This window comes from Arvicanthis niloticus, chromosome 8 (assembly GCF_011762505.2).
Source record: "Arvicanthis niloticus isolate mArvNil1 chromosome 8, mArvNil1.pat.X, whole genome shotgun sequence".
NCBI classification, from domain to species: Eukaryota; Metazoa; Chordata; class Mammalia; order Rodentia; family Muridae; genus Arvicanthis; species Arvicanthis niloticus.
Genome location: NC_047665.1, coordinates 67018 through 91345, shown reverse-complemented (window position 1 = coordinate 91345; position 24328 = coordinate 67018). Strand labels below are relative to the sequence as shown.

Genomic DNA, 24328 nt, shown 5'->3' with positions numbered 1-24328 from the left:
CAAGTAAAGAACAGCAATAAAAGACAAAAACAACTGCCACCAGCCAGAAGAGGTGTTCAGTATATCTGCCTGGGTAGCATCCTGAAGCCCAATAGTGAGAGTCATGGGATAAGGCTAAGGTTAAGTTGCAGCTGCCCTTATGGCAGGGAGAAGGAGCTTAGATTCAATTCGGTACTTAACCCAGAGCCTTTGGAGGATTTTGAGCACAAAAAGTTCAATCCAAGTTCTTTTTCAAAAGATCATTCTTATTGTTATGTGAGGAACCGCAAGCAAAATAAGGACTCCAGCAAGGGCACTAATCCAACAACCACAGGAAGATAACACTAGAACTTAAGACTTGCATCTGTGCATGGTTGCAAGGAGATAATTAAAAAACAAAACAAAAACAAACAAACAAAAAAAACCTTTTTCTGAATTATCTTCTCATACTCTCAAGTTGAGGTCAAAGAAAATTAAATTTTAAAAATATCTATTAGCAACCACATAAATGTTTCAGTTGGCACTGTTGTTACTAGAAGTACTTTTGGTTGTTCTTTTTTCAATATTCTTAATTAACTTATCCTGTGATTTATTTTGGTTTCACTTATGATGGGGTCTAACTATGCAAGCCCTAAGGGATCTGCACCTCACTATGTAGATCAAGTTGGCTTCAAACCACCAGAGGTCCCTCTGCCTCTGCCCCTAGGGCTGAGATTAACCAAGCCCAGTTTATACTATGATTTGCAATCCCTTATATTCTAATAAAACACTAAGAATCATACCAGCCTTCAGTATCTGTTCACTTATAGGCAGCAGGTACCTAAGGTTTCCTGTGATTAGTTTTATTCTCATTGTATTCTTCTCTCTAGCATACCAGGCCTTATTTAGTACACAGTCACAAAAAACACTTACCTAGTACCTGTAGATTCATAGTTTTATTAAATGCCTTTCACTTAAGAACTTATTAGTCAGCTACCTGTGCCCTTCCCAGCCTTGAGCAGACGGAACAGACCTTGCTTGCCACACAGGACCTTAACACCTAGGTGAGGTCAGCAGCTTTGTTTACACTTGGAGCTTCCTGCAAGAATTTAGAAGAGACTGCCTGTCGAGCCTGCTTTGCAACATTATCCAGCTGAAACAAAGGACCCTTCTGGTGGGCTTCCACTACATAAACACAGTGATGAGTATTAAACTTTGAGCCTTGATCAGAGAACTTTGTCTTGGCTTCATGCTTCTTTCACCTGTCTCTTTTTCATTTCCAGCCCCTCTTTCAGGTAAACCCAGTTCATCCATGGCCACTGGGCGGCTACAGCTACTCACACTGGAAAATGATGTCTTCAAACGATGAATGAAAAGCTTGGCCAAGGTCATACAACCAGCAGAGAAGAAATTCAAACCGTATCTAAGACTTTGATCTTTCCACTTCAAAAGCCATTGAAGACTGTATGTTTGACTTTATAGGTATATGTAGTCATTGGAACTTATTAACAGTGATTAGTTGTTGAGAAGAGTTCCCCCCCCCCTCATTTAGAATGGTAGGTTTTCAATTGGGATTAAGGGAATGAAGTTATATATTTAAACACATTAACTTTGAAAACTTGTATTTTTCTACCTGAGACATCATAAAAATTAATCTTCAAAGTGAATCCCACTCTTTAAAAAATGAACAAATATGAATTAGTTACCATACAAAGGAGTAAAGTTTCACGACAATATACACAAAGTAGTACATACTGACCTAAAAGACAGAAACAAGAAAACAGAGTAATCCAGGAAAAATGTCAAACTAGGCTAATCATTAAGCTGAGTGCACTCTAGTAGACTGAATTCCTGGATGGAGAGCTTCAGGTAAGCTTCCAAGTGTCCAGCACAAACAGCACTTGGAAGGGCAGATTCTAGCAGCATTTCCCTGGGCAAAGTCCTGTCAGTGTGAGGTAGCAGACTCAAACATTTAGGAAGCCCATTGAGGTAACATTAAGCTGAGCTAATTAGTGCACTTCATAGGAACTAGATTGTGGTATGTCTTATTCTATCCAAAGGATGAACAGGCATTCTCAGGGACTAAAGAAGCCATAGACAAGGCAAAAACTAAGAGTTATTACATACTCCTTAATTGTTATAAATCCTTTTTATTATGTGTCGCTACATACCATTCTATTATACCTGCCCCAAGAAAAACAGTAAAATCCTAGTCTTGTATCACCTGTACTGTTTTGTAAACAATTAAGGAACTGAAAGACAATCCCCCCCCCCTGCAAGGGGACCCTCACCCAAGTCCGGACCTGCACGCCCCAAGGACACACGAGAGACCTTCTTGATGCAATTGCAGAGGAGGTTTAATGACGAGGGCCCTCGGGCCGGAACATATCTCACGCAGGAGATAGAGGTTCCGACACAGAACCCAGGAAACTTGGGATATTTATGGGTAGGGGTTGGGGAAGGTGGGGAATTCCAGCGTGGTTACATGTGATTGGATACTTCAAACATCAGCAACTTGCAGAAGCAGCTACCTGTGAGCTGGCAGGTGACTAGTTACTTTTGACCATGAAACCTTGGACTTCTCAGAAAGGGGGAGGGAAAAGTAAACACCAGATGGCCCATTACTCACTTGGGCTTATCTGGGCACGTCTTAGCATGCCTTTTCATTTGGGTCACCCTGTCCCTGCAGGGGCTTAATATTTTTATTATGACTATATTTAACAAATTGTTGGTGGTCTTTGCTGACCATGAATTTTTGTTATTGTTACAATGCTGCTTTCAAATTTTGTCCTCACAGAACTACCTACAGGATGGTCTGGGCTTTCCAAACCAGCCACAGGAAGAAAGTGCTTCCAAACAGGGACAATTGGCCCTCTGATCTACCCGACTGCTATTTTAACAGCACACACAAGTGTGAACAGAGCACCTATAGAGACACGTGGGGACAGGTGCCCTGCATATAAAGGAAAAGTAACAAGGAAAAAGAAGTGAGGAAGATATTGCTTCGCGATACTGACTCCGGATGGCTGAAAACAAGGCAGGGGGAGAAGCCAGTGCAGGGAGAGAAAACAAGAGAACCGCGTCGTGAGGGGAGGGGGGAATAGGAGCCCCTGCTATGATCTGCAAAAGCTGGAGGAGCAGATGCTCGAAAGTGCAGGGAATGAATGGCCCGGGACATACCAACGCTGTAGGTGGGATTCAGAGGCAGGGCTCTGGGCGCACAGGGCGATGAACCAGGCCATGCAGGTGGCAGAGCCAGGGTGGCCGTACCGCAGCGGAGGGGAAACCGGGGGTCACGGTTACACAATTCGGTAGCCTGAGGTGCAAAGGTTTGCGCGGCAGACGGAGGCTCAGCGCCATTCTCAAACCCGCCGCCCCCGCGGGGGTCGCTCACCTTCCACACCGCCTCAACACACCATACCTGGGACTTGCTGGCCAGGAGAAACGCTGAAGAAGGTAGCCAGTCAGCAGGGTTCCGAGCTGCACCATCTGCACCATGCTTCACTCCCTCAGTCACCCTACCAGCCTCGTGCCTCCCCAGTGGCTCTGCCCTGCTCCTCCCCTCCCGCACGCTTCTCTAGCGCATCCTGCCCCCCTCCTATGTGGGACCCCTCCAGCAGAATGAGAGCTGCTAGCATTCAGTATGCACAGTGCACAGGGGATGCTAGGGCAGAGAGCTAGGCGACCCAGTCCAGGTACTCCTGCCGAGTTGGGGGTGGCATAGCCTTGGTGGTACATTGCTGTCTGGCAAAGGAGGCCTCTCTGTGGTATCCAATCTGAGACTCCATTGTTATTACAATAGTCTTTATTGTTGGAATACTCAAACAGGAAGCCAACCAACTCCTCTCCGAAAGTTCAACACTTTCTTCCACCACCTTAGACATTTGAAAAGAGTTTGCAAACACTTAAACAATCAGTACTCTTCAAAACTGACTTTTCAAACCTGAGCTTTTTCTCCCAGAAAGACAGATTACTCAAATAAATTTCTCTCATTCTCCCTCTTTCTCGCTCTCCTTCATAAATTCAACTTTGGTATTCCATCCCCATCTCTAGAAAGCTGCATGTTTTTCTGGACCCACAACACAACTGAAAAGGTAGATACAGCTTAATTTCAGGAGTTACAGAGAGAGCTCCTAGCTGCACCACCAGCATGTCATGTCCTGAAATGCCACAGCTGAGAGAGAGAGAGAGAGAGAGAGAGAGAGAGAGAGAGAGAGAGAGAGAAACAGAGACAGAGACAGAGACAGACAGAGACAGACAGAGACAGAGATGGCTCAGCGGTTAAGAGCACTGATTGCTCTTCCAGAGGTCCTGAGTTCAATTTCCAGCAACCACATGGTGGCTCACAACCATCTGCAGTGAGGTCCGATGCCCTCTTCTGGTGTGTCTGAAAAGAGCAGTGGTGTACTCATTTACATAAAATAAATAAATAAATAAATAAATAAAACTTAAAAAGAGAGAGGGAAAAGAAAGTGAAAATTTTGGGGAATGTTACTTTTAAAATTGTCTCTACACAGCAGTTATTTCCACTAAGAAAAATGACAAAACTTTATTTTTGAGGCTGAAAAATGCACATGTTCCAACACAGTTCACAAAATTCATTGTAATCCAACAATTAGTCATAGCAGACCTTCTGTCCACCACTCACTATATCACAACTTTTGTGCCAATGGACGAAAACATTAATTTCCTATGATCAAAATGCATTTAGTATGGTGAGAGAGGCAACAGCTGCAAAATAAGTTCAGAGCTACCATCTGAGAGTAATCTTTGGTGGGACATAGCTAGTGATGTGTTTATAAAAATATAAAGAGATAAAGAGATACAGATTTGATGATCTATCGATGTGCAGTTCGTGTGGGGGAAGGGGATGTCTTAGCAGGCCCTTCCCCCTGAAGGAACAGCCACACTGTGGTGGACAACAACGATATAGTACAGAATAGAGTTTATTTAGGGAAGGGAGAGGGGAGTTAAGATGGTAGGAGAGACAGAGAAAAGGAGAGAGAGAGAGAGAGAGAGAGAGAGAGAGAGAGAGAGAGGTAAAGAAGTAGAGGCCGGCCATAAGCATGTGGAAAGAGTAGGAAGGGGAGGGGGAAGAGGCAAGGGGATCAGAGAAGCAAGAATTCAAGAGATCAAGAGGAGGAAGAGTGGGTAAGCAGCCCCTTTTATAGTGGGCTAGGCCTATCTGGCTTTTGCCAAGTAACTGTGGGGAGAAGCATTCCTGGCTGTTGCCAGGTAACTGTGGGGGTGGAACATAGACAGAATGATAACAGCTAGAACATGTCAAGAAAGTAATAATATGGGCTGAATAATTAGTTTTGTCAGGTAGGGAAACACCAGAACAGCATGTGCATGGACAAAGAATGGAGGTCAGGGAACATTCTAGGAACTGTGAAGCATGAAGCAGAGAGTGGCACAGGCTGTCAGGACCAATGCATCCAAAGAAAGCTAGGGAGGCAAATGGAGGATGGGAGAATGAAGGTCCTGTAAAGTTTGGAAATTTGTTTTGCCTATACTCTGAATGAGAAATCAATGAAAGGGTTAAACCATAAAAGTAACTTTAGAAATTCACTCTGGCTGCAGCCATGAGAGATAATAAAATAAAGGACAAAGTCATTTTAAAGGAGAAGTTTAAATATATGAAAGTTCAGAGCAGAGATGGTTCATCTCTGTATACATTGATGTCATCAGATAACAGGGCTGGGGGGAAGGCTTGGTGGGTCAAGAATTTGCTACACAATCATGAGCAACTGAATCCAGATCTGTAGCAACCACATAAATGCAGGGCAGGGGTGTGTGCTTGCCTGTAGTCCCAGCTCTCATGAAGTAGAGACAGGATTTCCAGAGAAGCTAAGTAGTCAAATTGCTAAATAAGTGAACTCCAGGACTGGAGACAGTGACTTAAGAAATCATTTTGATGACATCAAGTCAGAAGTATGAATATCATCCAATGTGCTAAATTCTTATACAGTGATTACCCTACTAACTGGGTTTCACAAACTCTTTCTGTTCCTAGCAATAATGGCTCAATAATATTTTAAATATTATCCATAAGCCAAAATAAATATCTAACTCTGTTATTACAAATAAATAAGGCCATATAACTTAAGTATTTGTAACTTAACAGGTTGGTAACTTGTCAGGCAAAAAAGTAATATACTTAACTCAAAAACAAAACTAAGATTTTTATTTACTAATGGGACATATGTAGCCACTGGTCAATGTACCACTTCTCAAACTTGGGACCATGGGACAATATCACTATTGTTTCCAACTCTACATTGGCAGAAAACTGTCAGGCACACTTAATATTCTGATAGAATAGTGAAATGGATAGGTTCCTCACTACAAGTGGAGTTATTTGGTTGAGTGGTGACAGCCAGATTTTTTTCCTTACTAAAATATAAAAATATATATTCCTCTATATTGGCCATAAGTTGACAATGCTTTTTATCAACCTTATGTTCTTACCAACAACTTGTCATCTAATGTTTTAGCCTCTATTGATAATCTTGGTCTCGGTTGTCAGGAACCATAATGGGACAAGCTAATAATTAGTAGGAAAAATGGCTAAGTCAAATGGAATCCCTGCTGATAAAGGGAGCCCTGCATTTTGAACTGAGTTCTACTGAGACTTGTGGACTTCAACCTTCACAGAGGTTTTCCAAAACCTTGATTCCTGAAATCATGGATCTTGGCTGTGAGAGAAACTATATCAAATACTAGATGCTGATTCAAAATACATACAGCCTAGGACCCTGCCCAGCTCTTCAGGTGGCTGTCTCATAACTGGCTGTATAAAAGTCTCTTCTAATGGTCATTCTATTTTGCTATCAGTTCAGCACCTTCAGTATAACAAGGGACATGGTAATTAATACCAACAGAGTCTTGCTAGTGTCAGATGCTATAGGTAACTCAAGTATAGACTAGAAATAACCAAAGCACTTGCCACTATGAGGTAACTAGTTGGATATGTCTTGTAGAGCAAATTCTGGATTGAAACAATACAAACAATAGAAAACAAAGAAGTGAACTCAGGTGGTTATATTAAGCCCTCTTTAGGGCAGGCCCCATTTCTAAGAGTAATTGGACAACACAAAACTAACACAATGACATTTTGTAGACTTTTCAGTCTCATTTTGATTTGTTAGGCATCCTTGTCTTATTGATATTTTGCTGGTTTATTTTATCTTCCATTTGTGTGTGTGTGTGTGTGTGTGTGTGTGTGTGTGTGTGTGTGTGGTGTGTTTCTTGGTTTTATTTACATGTGTGTTTAAAGAGAAAGAAAGAATATAAAGATGAATAGGTAGGAATGTAGAGAAGATCTGGATGGAATTGACAGAAAGGAAAAACATGGTCAAAATATATCATGTTTGAAAAGAATACAGAACACCATCTCATTATCAAAGAGTACTTCTCACTAATATGTGTCCTTCATTACCCTAGTCATGCCTGCTCCCTGATTTAAATGTGTTGAGGGAGCTTGTACCATCAAATGCACAGATTTATAGAATTATTCAGGTATCCTATCTCATGCCCTTGAACTTCAACTGTCTTTTCTTATAATGCAGCAGATACACGTGCTTCATGTGCTCAGGGAATCCAGAATGAGACTTGTGTGCTGAGTTTAAGCAGCTCTGCAAAAGGACATTCGTTAGATAAGGACAGTCACCTGTGTTCAGGGACATTATCCAGACAAAGTTATTATGCATTATCAGGCAAAAACAGAATGCTAAGAAATAGCCTGGGCATCCTTTCTCTTGTGGGTCAGATTGATACCTCCACTGCACCTTGAGTACTGGACTATGGAAGGTATTCACCTTGATTACAGGAAGAAGAAGGCAAGTGCTGTGAGGAAAACTCATGCAAGGTCGAAAGTCCGGTCCTGGTAGATGTAGGATCAATGCTCCTAGAGGGGAAGAACACACAGCTGAACAGCCAGAGCTGGAATGGTAGGTTCTCCCGCAGGGCTGGGTGGGGTGAGATTCCTCTTTGAAAACAGAAACAAATGCTAATGGAGTGTAAACCACGCCTGAGATTTGGAAAAGGTCTGGCCCTACACCGGAAGCACACTTTAACCTTGACGAGTGTTAAGACTCACTGGCCAATCGAGGCTTCCAGGTAGATCTGCCAATCAGACAAGTAGGCATGTTCTTCCGGGTGCCATTCTGCAAGTTCACTGTTCCTGTGCAGTCTTAAGTCGCTCTCTGTGTCCTGCTCTGAGCTCTGCTGTGGTGCTGTGTGGAGACCTCAGGGAAGCTCTGAAATCGAGTTATGGTGAGCACAGGATCACTGCCCACAATGGGTAGGGGCAGGCGGGTGAGCAGTGGAAGCTGGGGTGCTGGGTCCTCTCTGGGGCTGCACGGAAAACATCAGCCAAATGTGAGCCAAAAGGTCCCTGGTGATGCTCCTCCCGTGCGTCACCACGGTTAGATTAGGTGGAGACCTCTGAGTAACATCACTGTCTTGGCTGATTCTGAATCTGCCCAAAACATTTGGATCAGTTGCTTTCTTGTACAAACACGGGTGGTTTCTTTGACTCTGCAGCACGTGTTCAAACCCTTTTGTCTTTTATGGAGTACATTAAGACAGGTATAAACCTAATAGATTTGCTTTCATACATTACTTGTTTTTGTTTTCCTTAGGTTTTGTTAATTTTTTTCCATTGCAGTTTTTTATGTTGCTTTACTTTTTACATTTAGTGTTTGATTATTATGTGGTAAAGGGACTTCCCCCTCTTCCCGCACCCCTCCCCGCCCCCCCCCCCCCCCCCCCCAGTATATTGGCTGTTTTGGATGCTTCTTGTACATTAACAGGCATCTTCTTTGGTTTAGGAAAATTTTCCTTTACTGTTTCATTGAAAATATTTTCTAGACCTTTGGGCTGATATTTTTTCTTTTTCTATTCCAATCATCTTAGTTTTTCCTTCACATATGTTGCAGAATTCCTGGTTGTTTAGGACCAGGAAACCTTTTGATTTCACATTTTTGACCAACGTATCCATTTTGTCCTATTCATCTTTAATGTCTGAGACTCTCTCTTCCTTTCCTGTTCCCTGGGTGAACCTTACCTCTGTAGTTGTCAGTGCACAGGCAATTTCAATGCTCTGCTCTCAGGAACTTAGCAACTGCTTAAGTCATCCTGCCTCCATCACCTGCTGTTGTTGTCAGGTGTGCTTTATATACACAGACCACCAGCTACACAGCTCTCTCTGTTCCCTGTCTCTGTTCTCTGCACATGCCCTTTCTCTATTCCCTTTCTCTACTCTCAGGTCTTTCTCTCTGCTCCCTGTCTGTGTGCCTGTCTGCAGGTCCTCTTGTGTATCTCTATCCCTTCCCCCAAACAACCTCTTTTGTAACGTATCTGTTGCATTTTTTAATTTCTCAGGACCTGCTGTGATAGGATGGCTTGGATTTCTTGGTGATATACTTTCCTGGTTGTTATTTATTATATTCCAATGGTGGTGTCTAGGCCTATGGGTTTGAAGTTATTATTGATTTAGGTATTGATTTTTAAATTTGTCTTGTTTGGGTGGGAGTTTTGTTCTGGGTTATTGTTTAATGTTTGGATTTGCAGAGAGCCTTGGCTGAGTGTTGCCTCTTTTACTGACCTGTTTGTTATGTTCAAGAGGGAATGCTTGCTAATGTTGAAAGCTGGGAGAAGAGGTAGGCAGGAAGAGATGTACTTAGTAATCTACAAGGAGACTTTGTCATTAGCGAGGTTAGGCTGCTTCTGTTGTTTAGTACAGTAAAATTGTGAAAATTGCATTCAGGATAACAAATACTGTGGTAGATATATAGAAAGTTTACCTTGTGTCTTTTCAGGCATGGCATGTGGGTGAACAGTAACTATCTGCCCAAGTGGGGGCTATGATACAGGGATGAGGCAGGAAAGGAAGGGCAAGTGGGGATGGTCTGCAGTATCTTTAGGAGGAATGCACAAGGGGAGAGGTAATTTCCACTAGTATTCTTTTCCAATGGTGAGGGCCACTGGTATTCTGTTCCAGTTGTAAGGGCAACTGATATTAGGGTTTGCAGTAACAGACAGTGAGGTAGGTCTTTGGATAAAGTACCTGTTCTACTGTCAGGCATGTCTTGCAGGTAAACAGTAGTATCTTTTGATAATAAGGGGCTTAGTCAAAAAGATGAGTTTGTGAAGTCCAACCAATTCTGATTTTGAGATTGCACAAAGTCCACGTGAGCAAACATCCTAAGACAAAACCCTCTTATCAACAGCCAGTCAAGGTACAACAGCAGCGTTTAGCTACATATAGATAACTAATAAGCCTTAAAGAGGAAAAAAAAGTTAGCCTACCCATCATAGTTGTCAGAAGGTTTTGCCCCGTTTTGTTTTTGCCAATTATACCAGACATGCCATTTCTAAAAAAAATTAAGTTGCTGACCTGTATGTTAATGCCCTAACCTTGTTGTAGCTGCAATAAATACTCAGCACCCCTAGACTCTCAGTCTCTCAGTTTGTACCTGATGTGAGATTGACTGTTGCAAATTATTGTTACTGAGCTCATAATACAGACCTTTGTGTATTTGCATTGCAATAGGTTCTTGGTGGTCTCTGAAGTCCCAGTGACTTGGGCACAACATCTTGGTGCATGGACTGGAACCCCAAAATCAAGAATCCCAGCTGAAGGATTGAAAGGCTGCCTCTTAAGATGTGTCATTGTTGCCAGGCAGTGGTGGTAGATGCCTTTAATCTCAGCACTTAAGAGGCAGAGGCAGGCAGATATCTGAGTTCGAGGCCAGCCTAGTCTACAGAGTGAGTTTTGGGACAGCCAGGGCTACACAGAGAAACCCTGTTTTGAAAAGAAAACAAAACAACAACAACAACAACAAAATAACAGATGTGTCATTGTTGTTCTTTGTGTCAGAGTGACTTATCTGTCAGATTTTTGTCTGTGTGCTTTGGTTTTTGTATTTTTCTTGAGTATTAGTAAAGGGAGATGACTAAAGCAAATGTGGAAGCACAGTATAGTGGATGCACTGGAGAGTTGAAGCCACAAAGGGCTTGGAAGATGTTTCATAGCCTGGTGTAGCGGATGATGTGTCCATGGTCTTAATTTCTGGGAAGATTAGATTAGATTTACAACCCTGCTACATGGCTCACAGCTACCTTCCTATCTTCGTTTTCTCCTCTGTACAAGTGTTGGCATATGCTGGGTACCCTTGACCACCCCCTTGTGGCTGTCTATTTTGTGTGTGGCACTTTGTTATTCTCTCACTGAGGAAATGAGACAGACTCCATCAATCAATTTAGTTACTAGCCCCACACTTTGGGTTAAATCCTTCTTAACAGGACCTAGACCCATTGACTAATCCATGACAGAGAGCTCTTCGAGACAGTATCCAGGGCAAAGTCAGGCTCTGCCTACCTTGTTTTACAGGGTAGAAAGACAAAGACCTCATTTCCCACCTCCTAAACTACCCTCTGCCCAGTTCTTATGTGACTCTAGTTTTGAACTTGGAGCTGTCATAAGATGGAAGGTTATTCTTCATCGATTGTCACAAATTTAGCATATCTTCCTTGGACCAGAGGTCTTGTCTTTTGTTGGTGGTCATTTCCAGGCCTGTGGGACAACCTGCTTTTCTGTCCACCTTCCAGCTGTTTTAGCCTCCTCTTTGGTAGCACTGGCCTGGGAACCCAGGGTTAAAGATGCTCACCCCAGGTCAGCACAACCTTTGAGCTCCCCAATTCCAGTGTATCCTTCCCTGCTCTGAGCCAGGTGCCCTCCCTATTTTGTCCTTGCTCAGTCACAACTCCAACTCCCTCTTGTGGTGGCAGGGGCTCCTGTAATTGATATGGTTAAATCATTGGTTTTGTGTTGTAACAACTTCCTCATTTATTATTGTGTCTGTGTCATAGTTGTTTTCAGTTCTCAGCATTTCAGAGCAACAGTCATCTGAAGGAACCTCAATTGGTGGTGTGCCCTCATCAGAATGGCTGGTTGCTATGTCTGTGAGAGATAGTGTTGATGATTGATTAGGAAGGCTCTTCCACTGAGGCTGACAATATACCCAAGCAAGTGGTCCTGGACTGGGTGAGAGAGCTAGCTGAGCATGAGACAGTGACCAAGCAAGAGAGCAAGCCAGGAGACAGTGTTTGTCCATGTTTTTTGCCTTCAGTTTCTAATCTAAGCTCCCAAAATGATGGACTGTGATCTGACAGAACCATGTACAACAATCACTTATTACCTGAGATGCTTTTGCTTAGAGGATTCAATCACAGCAGCAGAATAGCAAGTTAGAACAACAACAACAACAATAACAACATTTTGTTGCTGGACAGAATCTATGTTGTAGAACGTATTCCTGTGAACAGGACAAATTTTGGGTAGAAAGATTTTTGGATTGGTTGGGGTCTTTAACTCTCCACTGAGGTTCCTGCCTGACTGCAGGATGTGGCCTCTTCAGCGTCCATATCTAATTGCTATGCATCTCAGCTAAGATCAACCTTAGACTCCTTGGTACCTATTTATGGTCTCTGGCACACCCTATATGTACCCCTTCCCCCCAGCCAGCTGCAGATTTTGATTCATTTTTCCCCTCTGGCCCTCTCTTGTCTTTTGCCACACCTGTTGCTGGTTCTTCTCAATTCCCCTTTCTTATCTGCTCTCCCATCCAGTTCTCTTCCATCTGCCTCCTATGTTTGCTTTATTCCCCCTTCTGAGTGAGATTCAACTGTGTTCATTTCGGCCTTTCTTCTTGTTTAGTTTCTTTGGGTCTATGGAGTGTTGTGTGGGCTTCCTGTATTTTATGATTATTATTCTCTTGTGAGTACATACATCCATGTGCTTTTAGGTCTGGGTTACCTCACTCAGGATGATAGTTTCCAGCTGTATCCATTTGCTTGCAAAATTCATGATGTCCTTGTATTTAATAGCTGAATAGTTTTTCCTTTTGTAAATGAACCACATTTTCTATATCCATATTTTGGTTGAGGGACATCTGGATTCTTTCCATTTCAAGATGTTATAAATAAAATGGCTATGAACTTAGTGGAGTCCCTACTCTAGGTCACCTGCCTTCACAGAGTCCCTCCTGTATCTTCTGTTTCTTCTTTGAGAAGGTGTGAGCCCCTGGCTATCTCCACACCAATGGTACATCAAGTCTCTGCTGGGTTAAGTTCATCCTTTCCATTGAGCCAGACATGGCAGCACAGTTCAGGGACCAGATTCCAAAGATAGGTAGCAGCTTTAGGGACAGCCTCTGCTTTAGGTGTTGGAGGACTCTCATGAAGACTGAGCTGCACATCTGCTACATATGTGCCAGGGGACTTATTCCAGCCTGTGTGTGGTATTTGGTTTGTGGCTCATTTTCTGAGTGTCCCCAAGGGTCCAGGTTAGTTGAGTCTGCTCGTCTTCCTATAGAGGAGTTCCTATCCTCTTCAGGGCCTTTAATCTTTCCCCAACTCTTCCATAACAGTCCCCAAGGACCATTCAATGTTTGACTGTGGTTCTCTGCATCTGTTTCAAGTCAGCTGCTGGGTGGAGCCTGTCAATGGACAATTACGCAAGGCTCCTATGTGGGAGCATAACAGAGTATCCCTAATAATGTCATGGATTAGTGCTTATTTATAAGGAGGGTCTCCAGTTGGGCAACTTTTCATTGGCCATTCCCTCAGTCTCTGCTCCAGCTTTACCCCTGCATTTCTTTCAGACAGGACATATTTTATTCTGTGTGTCTACTGTGTTTTGGTTGAAACTGATCCTTCAGCTTTCTTCTTATGCTCCCATACAGTCTCCATTTGGTCTCAGTCCCTAAATTATGTAAGATACAGTATAAACATTTGATATTCAATGCTAAGCTATTTTGCAAGCCTGGTGATTTTATATTTTTAACTTTATATCTTTTGTTTATTGTTTTCTAGACTAAATTTCTCTGTGAAGCCCTTCCTGTGGTGATAGTAGATACAGAAACCACAGAAGCCACCTGACATGTTTTTGTAAAATAAGCACATGCTTTTGTGCAGCTCTTCATCTACATCTTTAATATTAAAACTAGGATATATATATATATATATATATATATATATATATATATATATATATCTCCGGATGGCATATGTTCATGATATCAATACTGCCTGAGGCTTCAGAGTCATTGGATTCCAGGTGTATGTTGTTCTGCCTAACTCTTCTGTTTGTTCTGAAATTTTTGAATAAATAAGAGTATTATGCCTGTGTGCATGAATATGAATATCATGTGTGCCTCACCTTTACTGTTGTCAGAAGATGGCCTCAGAACTCTTGATCTTGAAGAAATGGGCAGTTGTTGATCCCCATGTAAATACTAGAAATTGACTACCATTATGTGGAAGACCAGCAAGAGCTTTCCACTCCTGAGCTATCTTTCCTGCTCTATGTTCCTTATTTCTGATCAGCATATACATTACTAATATTTTCATCTGTCCATTTTAACTGTTTAAACATGCATTCCTTTCTAGTAAAATTTATTAATGTTGCTGTTTAAACTGTTTCACTTCATGTTTTTGCAAGATGAATACACAACTGCAGTGAATGTATAATTCTTCGTAGGAACTTCAGAAAAGAACTGTGAGTTCTCTCTATCATTTTTGTTTCCTTGGTTGACTTTTACAGGGGAGTGAGGGTCTTAACATGTAACTTTTGCTGTCCTGCAACACATCACATAGACCATGCCAGCATCCAGCTCAATGACATACACCTGCCTGTACCTATGTGATTAAAGACATGAGCACAACTTGCCCATCATTTTTGTAGTTAGTAATTGGTCATACAATTTTCAAATGTTTGCTCAGTATAGTTGATCTGTTTCCCCCTGCATATCCCTCTCAGTTGCCATTTGTGTTGCAAGACTATATCCTATTCAAAGGGATCAGAAGCAACACAGGTGAAACTTATAATTCAATTTCCTTCTAAATTGATAGAATGATTATATTATAACTTCTATTTCAGGAAATAAGTGGAGGAAGCACCAGAATTACATTATTACATGGTCTAGAAAGTATCCATTCATTTACAGTGATGTCATGATCATGCTTTGTGTTGTATACATATATGGTATATTTTAGGATGCAGTGACTTATGATGATGTGCATGTGAACTTCACTGCAGAAGAGTGGAATTTGCTGGATCCTTCTCAGAAGAATCTCAACAAAGATGTGACACTGGAGACCTACCAGAACCTCACTGCTACAGGTAGGACTGAATTTTGTTTTGCTTTTCAAAATAATGGAACAAGTGATTCTTGGTTATTGATGATCCTCTATTATTTCAACTGAGAACAAGGAAGATTAAACTGAATAAATCAGGTTCAGTGCTGTCAAAATTCACAGTAACCTGAAATTTACCTAATTTCCAATACTATGTCATTCATTTTCTGGTACTTTGTTTTAGGTTACAGTTGGGAAGATCATCATATTGAAGAACAACGTCAAAGTTCTAGAAGGCGTGAAAGGTAGTTTTCATGTGCAAGCTGATACAAATATGCCTGTGAAGAAATTTTAATGTGTTCTGGAAGCTCTAAAGAAAAGCAAGTGTATTAAAAAATCAGTCCTTTAAGTATAGCTATGATTATAATATTCTCACAAAGCCATGTTCCTCAATGTCAGCTATCTGATTTATGTTTGTAAGGCATTCCTCTAAGGAAGAAGACATGGAAACAATGCCTTAAGAGATACCTTTAATTGATTTGTAGCTCCATTAGAGCTTTGCTGTGGAACTACCAATCAGAATAGTCTCATATTTAGATGTTGCACACTGAATAGTGATAAATATATATTCAAAGCCATCCAATAAGCAAATAGTCCATGGTAAATTTGGTGAAACTCATATTCCTGTAGTGACATTTCTAAGTTTATTGAGTGATCAGTTAGTGAGAGTGAAGAATGTCGTGGAGAAACTTTAATCCATATACCACATGTCTACAAGAACATGTCAAATGGTGTGAATTCAATATGGAAACCTTTCACTCATTCTTCTTTTAATGGGTATATCAATGGTCAGAATGGATAAAACCTTGTGAGCATAGGGATGTTGAAAGAAGCAACGTACCTCTTTCTACTCCAGAAAAATGAGAACATATATTGTATTCTGCCTTTGGTAGACTTTTGGAATACGATAGACATTTGCAATTAATTCATTTTCTGACATTACTGGGGACATCCCCAAGTCACACTGCAGAAAATCTCTATGGGTACTAGAAGTTTGGAAATTCTTCTGTTTGTCCTGGCTCACAGTGCTGCTGTGGTGTGGTTCACACTACAGGAAAAACTAAGAAAGCAATCAGTGTTTTAATACCCTGATATCTTTAGACATGTAAAATACATCATATAGAAATATAGAAACCGTGACAATCAAAGTGATAAAACCTTATGATTTGAGTGTTCTTTATTATTAAACCAACTGCAAAATTTATTCGTATTGGTAAAATTATTGATCAGGCTAATGAATGTGTCAAAGCTTTCACATGTGCCCATTATTGTTGCAGGCATGAAAGAAGTCATACTGGAGAGAAACCTCATCAATGTAATCAATGTGGTAAAGCCTTTCCACGTCACAGTACTCTCCAAGGACATAAAAGAACACATACTGGAGAGAAACCTCATCAATGTAATCAATGTGGTAAAGCCTTTTCACATCACAGTGGTCTCCAGTATCATAAAAAGACACATACTGGAGAGAAACCTTATCAATGCAATCAATGTGGTAAAGCATTTTTACGTCAGAGTGGTCTCCAATATCATAATAGAACACATACTGGAGAGAAACCTTATGCATGTAATCAATGTGGTAAAACCTTTTCATGTCACAGTACTCTCAAATATCATAAAAGAACACATACTGGAGAGAAACCTTATGAATGTAGTCAATGTGGTAAAACCTTTTCACATCACAGTACTCTCAAATATCATAAAAGAACACATACGGGAGAGAAACCTTATGAATGTAATCAATGTAGTAAAGCCTTTTCATATCACAGTCATCTCCAAAGACATAAAAGAACACATACTGGAGAGAAACCTCATGAATGTAATCAATGTGGTAAAGCCTTTTCACATCACAGTACTCTCCAAAGACATAAAAGAACACATACTGGAGAGAAACCTTATGAATGTAGTCAATGTGGTAAAGCATTTTCACGTCACAGTACTCTCCAAAGACATAAAAGAACACATACTGGAGAGAAACCTCATCAATGTAATCAATGTGGTAAAGCCTTTTCATGTCGAAGTGGTCTCCAATATCATAAAAGGACACATACTGGAGAGAAACCTTATCAATGTAATCAATGTGGTAAAGCCTTTTCACGTCAGAGTGGTCTCAAATATCATAATATAACACATACTAGAAAGAAACTGGATGTCATGAATCAGGTAAAGCCTTTCCAGGACACAGTCAACTCTGAATACACAAAAGAAAATGTGCAGAGTGAAACCTTATGAATGTAGTCAATGTGATAAAGCCTTTGCATGTCACTGTACTCTCCAAACACTTAAAGGAATACACACTTTAGAGAAACCTTACAAATTTAATGAACGTGGTAAAGCCTGTGCATATCTCTGTAGTCTCCAAAGACATAAAAGAACACAAACTGAGCAGAAACCTTTTGATTGTTCTAAAGTTTGGAAATCGTTTACAAGCCACAGTGGTTTCTGAATACAGAAATGAACATATGAGAGAGAAACCATCTGAAAGTAATCAACATATTAAAGCCTCTGCATATTCTAATCATTTTTAAAAGCATGAAAGAATTTATAGTAGAAATAAAGTGTGGTGACTTAAGTTTGTTTGACCCTAAGAAGTGGCAATATTAAGAGATGTGCCTTGTGGGAGATGTTACCTTTTTGAAGGAATTGAATTACTATGGTGGTGGTTTTTGGAGCTCAGGCTAGTATAAAACAGACCCTCCTACCACTTGGCTGGAAGACAGTCTCTTCCTGAATGCCTTCACATGAGGATGTAGAACTCTCAGCTCCTTCTCCAGCATCATGGCTGCTGGCATGGTGACATGCTTCCTGCTATGATGGCAATGGACTAAACATTTGAAAGTGTAAGCCAGGCCCAATTAAATATTTGCCTTTAACACACTTGCCTTGGCTACAATGTCTCTTCTTAGCAATGGATGTTCTATCTAAGACAGAAGTTGGTACCCCAGACTTAAGTATTGCTATGATAGGCCTGACAGTGTGTTTTTGTTTTGTTTTATGGAGCAATGTGGATTTTTAGACTTTGGATTTGTATATTCATTAAGTGGAACTTAATGGGCCTTCCTAGTAGGAATATGAAACACATATGTATTGAGGGTGATTTGAACTTTGTATATAGTTTTTATGATGTTTTGTGGAAGAATGTTGTTGCCTTTTGCCCTTGTCTGTAGAGTGTCCTTGAAGGTAAGGTAAAGAGGTTGATGTTCATTTCATTGACAAAGGAAGTATCAGGAAAGCCAGCAAAGCCTTTGACCTATGTTTATTGTCATGATGATTTTTTTGAGCAAGCATAGTAATCTTAGAAAGAAAAAAACTATAAAATGTTAGGTCAAAAGAGAAAATCTAACCAGGAAGTTGAATGAAGCTAAATTCTGTGATCAATGATATTAAATGGTATTAAAGGAATGGTGACATTAGTACAAGATACAATCCACCTAAACTTATGGATGTGAAGTTGGACAAAGGAGAATTGTATCGTGTTAGGCGTTATTATTACCTGGTTATTGTTTTCATGTGGACACAAGAGTTACCAGTATGTGTGAAATTGACAATTGATGGATTGTGATTACTATTCTGGGCTTTAATTTTAAGACCTAAAATAAAATACTTAAGGACAAGCTTGGAGGTACATGCCTTAAATCCCAGATAAATGTCAAGCAGATTTCTGATTCAAGTCATCCTGGTACAGAACACATTTTAGGTAAAGAAAAGCTTAGGTCCAGGCAAAGAGACAGAGACACGCAGATCTGAGTTCAAGGTTAATTTACAGAGCAAGTTCAAGGACAGCCGAGCTTAGGCAGTGAAGTTGTTGAAAAATAGGAAGCTGGTGATGATGAAATAGAAGGGCCCATGTTCCAGCCCCAGCAAGCAGAGGAACTCAGCAGCTTTGTTTATGTAGCTCTGGCCTTAGAGGCAAGAACAGAAGAGATAACTGAGACAACTGATGCTGGTTAGTTATAGTTAATAAATTAGTGGGGATGAAGAAGAAATCAGCATCACTGAGGTGAAGTCTTCTGGTAAGTATTTTCTGAGAGGAGAAAGAAGTTGTATTCCAGAGGTAGCCAAGGTTGTACCTTGTGGTGCACCTTGACTCAGTCCTGGGTAAGACTCACCCAGGTGGCACTGCTTTTAAGGCATGAATGTTTCATGCAGTTAAGCTAAGGCTTGGCACTATGAAGGGAGCATGAGAGGAATGCAGTCAAGACTGTTTTCACAGAAGAACCCAGCATGTTGAAGATGTCAGTCCCATGGGATGAGCAGAAAGAACAGCAGCAGCAGATGAGTGGAATCAAGCAGAACCTAGTGTATTATAGAGGGAAGAGCTGGAGACGTGACCCAGCTTCTTTTGAGGAGTGCAGAAGATCATCTGTGGATCCCAGATACTGGAACAAGAAGCTGTAATTCTGAAATTACTTTGCAGACCCCAAGAGTTTTAGATTCCTGGGCTATGGGATACCTTTTCAGGAAAACTACTTTCAGGAAATAAAATCAGCCAGAGAAAGAATTTGTGCTGCAGTGAGCAGGACAGGAAGGAGTTGGAGATCTGAAGAATGCTTTGACATCAGACATGGAGATGCAGAGTTTGGAGATTGCCTTGCTGGCTTTTGGTCTTCTTTTGGCCCAGTATTTCCTCACAATGGTGATTAGGAATGGTGAAGTTTATCCTGTGAATTTGGATGGATATGATGTGCTATTTGTTTTGGAAAGTATAGGGGATTACAGTTACATGATTGGAATGATCTCAGAAGAGACTTTGAACTTTGGACTTTTAACATTTATGAGACTTCTATAGATGATGAGGACTTTTTAATTTGAACCTCACATATTTTGTATTATGCTACTTTTAAATATGGTCTCCATACACTCATGTGTTTGCACAGTCATATGGGGGCCAGGCAGTGGAATGTGGTAGTATAAATATGTTTGGCTCAGGGAGTGGGAGGAAGTGAGATGTGGCCTTAGAGGAATTGCATCACTGTGGGGGTGGGCTTTGAACTTCCACCCAGTGCTGAATGGACCCTCCTACTAGCTACCTGGCAGACAGTCTCTTCTTGGCTGCCTTTGGATCGAGAAGCAGAACTCTCAGCTTCTTCACCAGCATCATGTTTTCTTTCATGCCTGCCTCGCTTCCTGCTATGACAAAAAAAGGTCTAAATCTCTGAAACTGTAAGCTAGTCCCAATTAAACTGTTGCTTTTATAGGAGTTGACTTGTTCATGATTTCTCTTCATAGCAATGGAAACAGTAAGACAGAAACCCTGTGAGTGTATTTAATATGGTCAAGCCTTTGCACAATTCTCTAGTCTTCATTATCATGAAAGAATGTGTGCTAGAGAAAAACCTTATGAATATGTTTAGTATAATGAAGCATTTGCACACCTCTGTAGTCTTCATCATTATGAAACTATTCATACTGGACAGTGGTTGCATACTGTGCTAAAGTCTTTATGTTATGGGATCCACTCAGATCAAACACAGGACAAGGTAAATGATAAGAATTCATTGTAATCAAGCCACTACTGATAAATCAGGGCCACAAAATTATACTCAGAAGCTTAACTGCAATACTCCAGCCTCAGCCCCACCCTGAACCAGAAAATTATATAGCTTCCAAAAGTCCAAACCACAAAGTCCTGTGCCAAGTTACAGTTACATTTTTCTCCCAATCACGTTTTTCTGTTGTTACTTTGTGTCAAATGATACAGAATGTGGGTTGTATGGTCTACACTATCATAGCCATTTGTTCTTTTGTTGTTAGGAACATGCATTATATTTTGAGAAATAAAACATGAATAACAAATTATGGTTAGGAACAGTTGTTATGTTTTAGGGAACAAACCATGAATAATAAAAGCTGGTCAGATATTATTAAGTACACAGGTCCCCTATGCCCTGGAACTTAAACTTAGTTTCAGTTTATGATTAAATGAAGAGTGGTAACAAAAAGGCAGTCCTTAGGGCAAGTTTCTTTTGCTTCTTCCCAACATTTGTATATTTAAACATATTAGAATATATAAGGAGCACATATTGAAGACATCGTACAAATTTTATCATTGAGATAAAACCTTTCACAACACAGTCATCTATGAACATAGAAGAACGCATCCTGGAGAGAAATGCTATGAATAAGCCTATGCATGTGGCAGTCATCTTAGAAATCATGAGCTAAAGTCATAATGCATAGAAACCCCATAAACGTGGTCAATGCGTTAAAGTTTTGTACTTTCTGGTATCTTTATATAAGAGTAAACTCTTCAGCATTCTATTAAACCTTTGTGTATCACAGTAGTCTTTGAGGACCCGCAAGAATACCAAAAGTACTCTGTGACTTCAAAGAACTTGGTAAGATCTTACCCAACACCCTGAGTTACTCAAGGTTATTTATTATGAGGAAAAAAATGTGACAAGCATCAACAATCAATTCAAACTTTATGATGTCTCTCTATTTTGTTTGCACTTGCAAACTCATTTGTAACACATTTACATTGAGTTACTCAAGTTTGTTTATTATGAGGAAAAAAATGTGACAAGCATCAACAAGCAATTCAAACTTTATGATGTCTGTCTATTTTGTTTGCACTTGCAAACTCATTTGTAATGCCACTGCATTTTCTTTGTATTTTTTAGTTAATCATGTATCCAACAATGATGCTGAAAGGGCTTATCAGCTCTAGGAATTACATTTGGGAAGTTTTGGTCCACTTGTATCATCTGCCAATAAAGATAATTTTGGCCAGGTAGTGGTGTTGCATGCCTCTAATCCCAGCACTTGGGAGGCAGAGGCAGGTGGATTTCTGAGTTCAAGGCCAGCCTGGTCTACAAAGTGATTTCCAGTACAGCCAGGCTTACATAGAGAATCCCTGTCTTGAAAACTAAAAAAAAAAAAAAAAAAAAAAAAAAGATAATTTTACTTTCTCCTTTCTAAACTATATTACCTTTATCTTCTTCAGTTTTATTGCTCTTGCTAAACTTTTAGATAGTATTTTAAATGGATATGGAGAGAATGGATCACCTCATCTTGTTTGTGAATCAGTGGGATTAATATGAAGGTCTCTTGATTTAATTTAATGTTGGCTATACGTTTGTAGTAAAGTGACCGTATTATGTTAGGTTTGTCCCTGGTATCGTTAATCACTCCAGGAACTTTATCATAAAGTGGGATTAAATATTGTCACAAAATTATTCATCATCTAATGAGATGACCACTTGTTTTATTTTTTTACACACTAAGCACATAATATTAAACCATTCCTAAATCTCTTTAATGAAGCCTGCCTCATTGATCATGGGGGATGATCTTTTGAAGTGTTTTCTATTTAATTTAATTTATTAAATATTTTTGCATCTATGGTTTTAAGGGAAAATGGTCTGTAATTCTTGTTTGTAGCTGAGTCTTTATATTGATTTGGATATTTGCATAACCATGAGCTCACAAAATAAAATCAGCTAAGGTTTCTTCTTTTTCTATATTGTTGAATACTTTGAGGAGTATTCTCATAAACTCCTCTTTGGAACTCTGGTAGGATTCTACTCTAAAACTGATGGCCCTGGCCTGTATTTCTTGACAGACTTGTAATGACTTCTCTTTCTCTAGGTGTTTAGGTCTGTTTAAGTTATTTACCTTAGTTTGATTTAACTTTGGAAAGTGGAACCTATTGAGGAGATTAGCCTTTTTTTTAGAATTTATAATTTGGTGGTGTACAGGCATTTAAAAACTATGTCTTTACCATTCTCTGGCTTTCTTCATTGTTTGTTATTTTGTCACCATTTTTATTTTAGATTTCATTAATTTGGATATACTCTATCTTTTAATAAGTGTTTCTATTTTGTCTAATAAAAGGCTCAAAAGGCCGACTCCATGTTTCATTAATTCTTTGTATTCTTCTCTTTCTATTTTATGGATTTTGATCCCAATTTGACAATATATTGATGTCTACTTTTTTCCTTCATTGCTCACTCACTTCTTTCTGCTCTAGACTTTAAATGATGTTCTTAAATTGCCAGTGTGAGAGCTCTCCAATTTTTTTATGTAGGGATTTTTGTGCTATGAACTTTCATTTTAGAGACAGTATCATTTCTTTGTGTTCCATAAGATTCTGCATTTTGCATATTCATTGACATTGACTTCTATAAGGTCTCTAATTTCTTCCTTCATTTCTGTCTTAACCTAGTTTTCACTCAGTAGTGAGGTGTGCAGGTTCCATGAATTTGTAAGCTTTGTGTTCTTTCTGGTTTTGTTGATATCTAGCTGTAATCCATGGTGGTCTAATAAGATACATGGTGGTAGCTTGTCTTTCTTGTATGTATTGAGACCTGCAATGTGTCTGAATATGTTTGCAGTTTACAAGTGAGTTTCATGAGGTGCTAAGCAGAAGGTATATTCTCTTATATTTCGGTGGAATGTTCTCCAAATTTCAGCTGGATTCATATTCATGCTATCAGTTAGCTGGAGTATTTCTCTGTTTAATTTTGGTGTGGAGAATTTATCCATTGGTGAGAATAGAGTATTGAAATTTGTAAGTATAATGTATGAAGGTTATCGTGTGATTTTTTACTTTAAAACTCTTTATTTTACAAAGTTATGTGACCATGTGTTTAAGGCATAGATGTTAAAAATTGAAATGTCATCTATGGTAATTTTTTTCCTTTGATGAATATGTTGTATCTTTCTCCATTTTTTTTTTTGATTTTTTTAAGAAGTATTTTAAAATGGCTACACAAGCTTGCTTCTTTGGTCTATTTGCTTGGAATAACTTTTTACAACCCTTTACACTGAAGTAATGCTTATTCTTGATGTTGAGCTATATTTCTTTCTTTTTACAGTTTTTATTTTTTTTAATGATTTATTTATTTATTTTATGTATGTGAGTATACCATTGCTCTCTTCAGGGAGTGGGTGCAGCCTACATAGCCTGAGACAAGGCCCTCACCCACCTCGGGGTCCCTTGGCATTGCCCATTGTCGATAGCCTAAAGCCTTTGACCATCAACGTGACTTGTCTCACATCAATGTCTTGGGGTTATGAATTTATCCAAGACCCCCCCCCATAATTAGACCTCCAAATTCTAAAATTCACATAGTTGGGGTTGATCACAAGACGCCCTCTCCATCTAAACAGAGAAGGGGGAGATGTCAGAAGCCAGGACCCTCGCCTCTCACCCTCACTCCTA

At 39.9% G+C, this 24328-nt stretch overlaps 1 pseudogene; it reads right to left on the bottom strand.

Annotated features, from left to right (window-relative positions):
- LOC117713731 (tubulin alpha-1C chain pseudogene) overlaps positions 1-24117 on the bottom strand; it is a 52634-nt pseudogene extending 28517 nt beyond the window's left edge.
- Between the last annotated feature and the right edge of the window lie 211 nt (positions 24118-24328).